A 9,703-nucleotide genomic window follows, 5' to 3' on the forward strand; every position below is an offset into this window, starting at 1 on the left:
AGTGAAAATTTTATTACTATATTTAAAAAAAAAGCCCACTGCCAACAAGAACTGCCTTGAATTGCACTCATCTTAAACTTCTTTTTATTATAAATTTTGAACTGCACTCATCTTAAACTTCCTTTTTACTATATATTTTGAGAACATGCAAGATGAAAAAGAACAAGATAAAAAAAAAATATTTACCTCAAACTTTTTCAAGCTACTCCAAAATATTTTTTGAAGTCTCACTACTAGTAAGACCGGTTGAGAATAAACCTAATAAATAAGGCCACCCAAAATCAAATACCTACTACGAGATCATAAACAACTTATAAACAGAAAAACCTATACCAAAATATTTCTGAACTAAATAAAAATTAGTTAAACCTCTGTAAATCTCAAAATAATCTTATCAATGTGAAAAACAATAAAATACAAAAGAGCTCAGTGAATACTCGCTCCAATTAATGACACTTCTTTATTCATAATATATATGGAAGTTCATCTGTGTCATATTCCTGAACTCAAAATCGGACCAGATAATCTATTTAGAAATTTTAATAAAAGACGAGAAACATAAAACGAAAACGTGCTAAATCAAGCAGGAGGGAGGGGGGATCGGCACACTGGACATGTAGCGCTCAGGTTCAGCCATGGGAATAAGCAACGCTGGTGAAAAATATGGCGGCATTCCATCTCATTGATTTCCTCCTCCAATTGAAACAGCTCCCTGCAGATTACGCAGACACTGGTGTCTGTCACATGCTGCTCCGAAACATTTATGCGAGGCACCCGCTCGATAGCAATTCTCTCTGGCGCGGGGATGCTTGCGCCTGAAGACAATTCATCGTCATCCATACCGATGGTGGCCATTCGTGTACTTTCTGTAGGATTCTCGTCACCCCTTTCTTCCATTGGGGGAAACGATCTGAACGCATAAAAAGTGCAAGGCAAAGGTGAAAGTGAAGAATCTGGTACACCATTTTCCTCACTTCGGCCCTCTGCAGTAACAGGGTGCTCTAATGGCTGGACAGAGGTTGTATCTCCCTCTGGACTTGCAATTCCGGTGCCTATCAGAATGGTTGGAGAAATAGGTGAATTTTGTGCCTGCTCCTCATCATCATATTCTCCACCAGAAGTAACTGTTAATGAATCAGAAGCCCGCCAAATTATGGCAGAATTAACAGAAGAAGATGATGGCGGTTTTCTGTTGCCAGTGTTATTGTCTGTGGACAATAAAGATTGAGATGTGCCACGGCCAGCAGTAGAGTCATTGTCATTGCTGTCGCCGTTTCTGCGCCTGCGCCTGCTCCTGCTCCTGCTTCGGCTCCGGCTCCGGCTCTTGCTCTTGCTTCTATCTGCACTGTCTTGTTTATTTTCTCTTTTCATTTTTTTTCAACGGAAGAAATCACAGCAGAAAAAAGTCTCAAGCCAGAAACAGAGATTAAACCATGCTGGCCAAATTCAATCACAATAAAAAAACCTGGTTCTTGTCACTTGCGCCGTGTTTCCTTAAATACTAGATCAACAGTTTCGTTGTGTTCCCCTGAAAACATGCTGGGCCTTCATCACAGCATAGGGTTTTAATTTATAGTTGTCATACTTCAGTTTTCTACCTGTTTTTCACTTTTAACAATGTCACGTCTCCTGTTAAGGTATTTTTAAATATGTTATAAAAATTTTCACTTTTAGCAATGTCACGTCTCCTGTTGAGGTATTTTTAAATATGTTATAAAATATAATTTATAATTAGAGTGATTTATTTTTACAAGTTTTTATTAAATTATTAAAATATTTTATAAAATTAAATTTATAATAATAGTAATTTATGTTAAATATTATTAATATAAAATTATTTTAAAAATTAATTTTATAATAATGATAATTTTTTTATATTATAATAACTTAATTTATATTTAAATATTAAGTATGTAAAAATCGACCAGTCTTTTCATATTTAACACGAAGTTAACACATGATATTTAGAAAAATATCAATATCAATAAAATGTTGCAATATAAATTTTAAATAAACTAACTCAATCATATAAATTGCTTGTAAACACTAATAAACATTAATCTATAATAACCATAAAAAAACACACTCTATGATACATCTCAAATTTCTAAAATTAAAAAAAGATAATAAACACTAACTAAATAATAACTTTTTAAATTACAATTACTATTATTAATTATAAGTAAGTTAAACATTTACACATTTTAAAAATATAGAACATATACTTAACCATGGGATTGGCCCCCACTTTGCGAGATTCCTAATCTATAAGTAGGTTTTGTTACAATTTCATGGGTCAATAGCATGACTTATTAATACCAATGCCCAAAAAATCATAACTTGTGTCATATGAATTTTTTTTTTTTAAATTAATAAATTTAATTAAAAGGGCAAAGAGGGGAGTTGAATTTCAACCTTTGACTTGTGTATAGTACTATGAATATTCTAGAGTATTTAGTGGATGCTAAATCCCTACCATCCAACTAATAATTATTGATAATTAAGTACTTTTTTTGGAACCTCTCAACTTTGATAATTAAATAAAAATTTTGTAACCCCTCAACTAATTTTAAACAAACTTTGCACAAACAACTCAAGTTGCGCCTGGTTTTAATCGCTTCTATTGAATGACATTGAACAGAATACACCCAGAAGTTGAGTACACAGAAATGAGCGTTTTGGATTTACTCAACGATCTCAAACCCTCGTTCTTCTTCACACAGAATTGGTGGCCTGATACGACAAAAAATTGTAGTCCCAAAGAAGAAAACTTCATCCGGACTGCACTCACGCCTGAATTGGTCGATGACTGTAGACTGGAAATGGAGAGGTCAGAAATACTGATACCAACCATTAAGTCCGGTCGTCCCTCGCTCTCTGTCTCCGTTACTTGACATCAATGTTTAGACTGGCAAAAAATTCTTGTCAATTAGGGACTCAAGAATTCCTTGACACCTTCTGTGAGCACTTGTTGATCTGCTACCTGGACGAAGCTCCCGTTAGATGTGAACGATTCAGAAGACATGGTTTTGTACGAGATTCTCAAGCAGGTAGAGGGTGAGGCTCATTGTGGGCCTAACCCTTATGAGGAGGGCTGTAATAAGATTACAACTATGTTAGATCTCATTGGGCGAGTAGCGTTGATGATGATTGTGAGGCTGGTGGGATCAACAACCCCCAACAGAGCATCGGGGCCACATATAACGGTTCTTCAGTAACTACAAGCGAGACACTTTTTGGATTGGGCTTGGTTATTGCATCGAGGGATGTTGTCTCAGCTCACACAGGTGCAACATGGTGCACCTAGAAGTTTTTTCTATGGGAGTGTACATTTCACTACCATGTACGAGTAAGTGGTTATGCTTCCTCTGATCTTAATAGTGCTAGCAGGGCCTGCCAGGGTCCCACGTATACATCGTTGGGCAACTGTGATGCCATAAGCTAGGGGTGGTGACGTAGGCCATTATTGGAATGCACCTGTAGAGGATTGGTTTAACTCCAACCCTCAGTTGATATTGGAGTATCCCTATCATGGTGCGGACTTCCGGGGAGATCTAGATATGGGGCTTCCTTCAGGAGATGCTTGGGGACCAACAGGTATATTTTTATTTCTGCATTTGTATACCTATATTTGTTTGCATGTATCATTATGATGTTTTATTTATGATGATGTTGATACCATTCTTGTTTACTTGTAGATGTGGGGTTACGGGGATGACCACTAACCTATTTAGTAGGCCACGATCCTAGGCATATGGGCATCGCAGGGGATGCTCCTATACCATAGAGATTGAGGGTGGTGAGGCCACCGGTTGGGCCTCAGGGTAGGCCTGCGTGACCAACATAGAGGGACGAGTTAGATATTGGTGGGCCATCTAGAGAGGGTAGTAGTGCAATGACGAGCAAGGCAGTAAAGTGATGGTGTGAGTGTGTTGAGGCTGTAGAGGTGCGCTTGGACATTGTAAAGGATGAGCTTCAGAGTTATCGAGACGCTTGGGGTAGGGTGGATATTCTCACTAGAGGGTTTCCTATCAATGGATGGGTAGGGCTAGCGGAGGTCATTGTAGAGAGGATGATGTCATTGGAGTGAGCACATCGACCAGTTTTGCATCGTATAGCCATGGCGATGGATACAGCTGGTCCAATTTTGGCTCCAGATGTAGAGATTAGGCCACCAGAGCCCTAGATAGACTAGATGGTCTTGATGTTATTAGATGTGATTATGTATATACCAGGGCAAGCACCCATTTATCAGGATGCTCCCCTATATTTTGTTGACTTATTTTTCTTGGTCGTGGGCTAGTGGACTATGTGATATTTTTTATACTCATATATTTTTTGATGTATATACGAGATTATTTTTTGGCAGCTCTCATGACGTGTCACATGTGTCTATACTTTTGATATATTTCTGCATTTTTCTTGAGATGTACCTTATGTTAATGTTTTATGTATCTTGATGATTATGTATATGTGATGCATGCTAGTCTAGGATTTGATTAGCGATGTGATCAACTATGTGATTTTGATCCCTTGATATATGTGTAAATATGATATGATGAAAATGTCCAGCTAACCTTTGTGCATGAAGATGCTTCTGGAAAAGGTGTGTATCCAAAACTTGAAACATCCTATTTAATTCCAAAACAACTAGATGGGAGTCAAGGAATACATGCAGGTGATGGATACCTAGGTGGTGGGCATTGGCCAAGAGGCCTATGAATGTGTCGTATTCTGCTTGATTATTAGTGGTTGATCCATACAAAGTCCATTAAAAAGACGAGGTGTCTAGTCATGAGAGTATCTAGTCCAAGTTGCAACAATGAGGTTTTGCAACCATCGAGATGCATTGTTAACAATCCCATGATGATAAGCTGGCGGAGGATACATCTACTGAAAAATGATGATAAAATGATATTTAGAGTGAATCCATGATGAGGTGATAATCATAAAAATTAATTCATGGTGCATACATGTCTACTCTAGCATTTTATGGGTGGAATTTTTTGAGGTAGAGACCATTGACGAGATTTTTCAGGAAAGTCCGGGCTTTGAAAATATGTATGCCTCCATGAGGAGGAAATGTTTGATGATGTATGGGCCCTTCCAAAGGGTTTCAAACTTTCTAGCTCCTACCACTTCTTGGGCAACATCGTAGCATAGGACTAACTCCCCCTCGGTATATGTCCAAGGGGTGATGTTGTGATCGAATAAGGCTTTGAACCTCTTCTTGTGTGCTTCATTAGTTTGGAAGGATTGTCGTGCTGAAAATGCATGTGACATAGGGGCCACTTCATTGTTATGATGGATTTTCGTATAGATTCCACATACTAGTTTGGAACTTACTCAGAAGATTGTATGGGATTGTTGATGCCTCATTGATGTCACGAGATGGAATATCCTGTGGAGTTTGAGGATTTTCCTCTTTTACAATTTTGTTTGGCCTTCTTAGAGGCCCCAGTTGGTGTCGGTGCATGAAAGTTTTAACTAGAGATAGTTTCCTAAGATGGAGGCACATGAATACTACCTACCAGGATATGTCCTGGATTAGTCGACATGGTCATTTGGAATAGGTACCATACCAGTATCGCGAGAGACATATTTGGTAATGTAAGGGTTTCCATGACTTGGTGCGAGACAAAGCCAGGTGGGGGGTATAAAAAGGGTTTTTGCATAAAGGTGTGAGGTAGGGATATGGAATCAACAGTTGTAGAGTGTGTGGAGCCTGGAATTGGTTCCTGATTTTGGGTGGTGTTTGATGAAGTCATTATGCACACTGGTGCTCTGATGTTTGGGAAAAGTTCTTGTAGCACCAAAGGGTCACCTGGGAATGTCCCTAGGAGTGTTGATGGCTTAAACTGGCCTAGGATGAGCTCAATGTAAGTAGTGATAAACTCTTGGGAATATGATACTAAGGGTAGCACACCGTTAGGTGTGGGTAAGGTTGCCTTCTCATAGTATGTGAGTTTATCAATAGTAATGATCTTTCCATCATGGGGGAACATCATTATTCTGAACACCGATGAGGTGACTGCTAGCATCTCATACATGTAGCTTCAACCTAGTAGGTTGTTGTAATCCAACTATGTGTCTAGTACTTCGATGTCTATTAACACAGTTTTTCCAGCCAACTTAACTGACATGCTAGGGTTTAGACCAATAGGAGTAGAAGGGAGCCTGTCATATGCTCTAAGCGTAATGACAAAAGGCATGAGTTCGGGGGATCCCAGTTTCTTCCAAACGGATTTGGAAATGATACATGTGGAGGCCTATTAACGGGAAAAGTGTCTATTCAGAACGACCCTATCCCACTAAGGTGTGACAGTACCTTAGAAACAAACAGAGAAAACTACTTTTGTATTCTTCTTTATGAATTATAAACGAAGAGGAATAGGATGAACCAACCTATGTCTTGCGCTAGTCCTTTGATCCAATCTCTCTTCTCTTTGACAGCTTCCAGCTACCTGCTCCCTTACTTGCCCAACTTCACCAAGTTCTTGCAAGATCACAGAAGAGGAAAACTACACAAAGACATGGATTCATATTCATAAATAGCTTAGGATCATATTTAAGCTAAACATGCAAATATAACAAACATCATTGATACACAAGCATGTAGGAGAAACTCAAATAGTTTTATTGATATAACAAGAAGGTCCAGGAGGAGTTACAACCGATGATTCCTGATCCAGCATCAACCCCCCAGCAAAGGAATCCCCTCTTCACCTCCAACAAAGCATAAATCACCCAATACTTTGATATCTATCTCAAAACCAACAACAATTCTCTGCAATGTACAAAATTCCAGCCTCTGGATCTCTAGGATGAGGGATCCATATATAGATGTATGCAAAGAGGATGAGTCAGCTTATGATCTGAATAGTGGCTTCTCTCTGTCATTTCTTGCTTCCACTTGGAGACTGAGAGCCTCTTACTCATCCTTGGTCGAACTCAGTGAGGCAAGTGTCATTGGGGAAGATTCTGGAAGCTTCCATTATCTGTCCACCTCGCAGAATGACACTGCCATTTGTCATTTCCCACTCAACGCACCCTGGTAGTACATTTAGGTGCATTGCAACGCACCTAGCTAGTGTACTTGGGCACTATGCAACGCAGATAGCTAGTGGAGCAGCTGAAATGATCCTGATTTGACTGATTCTGAGTAGTTTCTGGTGGAGAACCTCTGGGAGAAGCTGTAATTTTTTGACCTTGTTCCTTTAGGGGCCGGAACAACACTTTTAGGGACTTAGGATCCCTTGGTTTATGGACATTTCATGCTTAGAGCTGTAAGCAACAAAAATGTCTATAACAGTTGCCCCCTAAAGTATGAGGCCGTTTATCGGGTGAAATGCTTTATTAGGAGGATCCGAAGTTCTTTCAATGCTGGGAGGAGACTTGTAATAAGATACAATACAATACATTATCTTCATACTGTTTTCATGATCTAGCTGAGGCGGGCATTCCCATGCTCAGCTTTATAAATTCATTTTCATGTACATAGGACAGACAATCGTCTGATGGTAGACTGATGATTCTGATAGAGCCATCATCCTTTTGGTAGGATGATTATCTGTGCTGCAATGCTGTACATTTCAATGTCTTTATTTTCCTGAATATATATCGCAGCCTGGATGGATGAAACTAGATCTGGGGTCTTCAATCTCGTCCGATCTTCACTCGAAGTACAAGTCGATCCATGTGAGAAATGTTTTGAAGTCGAACATGGAAAGACATCGCTTGATTACCAGTCAATGATGTAAACTGTTAACAAGCGCGAGAGGAATCACCGATAATGATGATGACCCTCAAGGTACTGCAGTACAATTCACGTGGTGTGAATAAAGGACTTGGCGTCGAACACCACGCAAAATCTTTCGGTCGAAGGTCATTGATGTATACCTGTCGCCGGAAGTGAGAAACTTGCCATTGAGGCATGCAAGCTTCAAAGTACTGAAGGGGGTGTTCCTAGATCAACTTCTTGGATAATGAGCTGATGTCGACAAGAAGTGACCCGTCAAAGGAGGGCCTTAATGAATCCCACATCAATGACACGGAACGGAGCAAATGATTTTGATGGAGGTGAAAACAATCTGATGATATATGGTTCAGGATGGCGGTCATGAAAGAATGAAGTATAATGTATGGTAGTGGATGGGACACGGGTGACTTCTCTGGATGACTTCTCTTGAACATGTTTGCGACACTTATGTGATGGATTGGTAGCATTTACCCCAAATGTGGATGGTATGGCGTGACCATGGTGATGTGACCGGTGAATGAAACAACCCAACCCGACTCAGGCACGGAGTGGAAGTGTCATGTTCAAGAGCGACTTGCTACCAATAAAGATTCTTTGAGTTTCTTCCCAATTTTTCCCCAGTCATTGTTGACCAGTACCTCTTTATTTTTGTCAAGCTTGAGGAGGATAACATATGCTTGTTCTATAATTTTCCCTTCAAGAAAACCCATCGCTATGTTTTAACGAGCCTAGCGATAGTGAAACTCGTTCTCGTCTAAAGACAAGTTTGTCGCTATTAATCTTTTTAATGAGTTTAACGACAAAGATAACTCGGTCCTTTTCATTTCTAGAGAGTCTGAAAAAGTACGTAAAGGTAACTCCAAAATTCCTTTTTCGTCATCTAATCCCTTAAGTCCGAAAAAGTATAAAACAATACAGAAGTGATGAATTTTCGATAGTTTTAACGAGCCGAACAAAACAAGTGCTCAATCTTTTTGTGCAATAATCCCTCAGGTCCAAAAAGATTAAAATCTAGAGGAGGGATAGCGCTTCCGGTCGCTTTAACGAGCTTGAAGGCCAAAACTCGGCAATCTTTTCATATTTTACGAGTCAGTTGAAAAGAGCTTAAAGAAGACTCGTCTTTTTAGGAACGAGTGATAAAATGGGTAGCAGCTGATTCCAGGTAAGGGTTGAAATTTTCCAATCACGGCAGTGTCACAAGGATGGCTAGTGAAATCACTCTTCGCAGTTGTTCCTCAAAATAGGTAAACAAACAAATGGAGGTGAATGATCGGCCAATGGAAAAGTGGAGGTGACGGTGCAAACACGACCAAGGCTTTAATGGCTGAAATGCTTCATTCACGGTGGTTATTTACCGAGGAATAGTTCATTTTTTAATGAGCTTAAATGCGCGTGGAAAAATTTGCTCATGTCTTATGTTTATATTTTAACGAGCTTGAACTATGTGCTAAAACTGCTCGATTAGATGGTCTTGTTTTGATTTTTTACCATAAATAGCTTTGTTCTTCCAAAGATAGTACTGTATTTTCAACTGCTTCATCAAACTAGTCAGAAATGAATAATATTTGCTTCAAAATGAGATTAAAACGCTAATATTTTACTTTGAACTACGTAAAAGCAATCAAAAAGTGTTTTTTTTACCTCTCATTTTACCATTTCATTTGAACTTGGTTTGTTGGAGCTTTGGAGGTGCTTTTTCCCCCTCGATTTTCATCAGCTGATTTCGGGAGATTTTGTGGACGATTCTTGGCACCGTCTGGACCAGGTAGGAGCTAAACCTGAGCTCTTTCATTTCATGGTTTCCTTTTTGCATTCTGTGATTCATTCACTGCTTTTCTGAGCCCCTGGGGTTTGAGGGATTCGCTCTGCCATCAACGCACCCTTAGTTGATCCAGGTGGATGTTGGTGGCCACCCACCAACCCATTTGGACCCCCACAATTGTC

This window comes from Pinus tabuliformis, chromosome 5_1 (assembly GCF_031772625.1).
Source record: "Pinus tabuliformis cultivar Carrire ecotype Pingquan chromosome 5_1, CPIR1, whole genome shotgun sequence".
NCBI lineage: Eukaryota > Viridiplantae > Streptophyta > Pinopsida > Pinales > Pinaceae > Pinus > Pinus tabuliformis.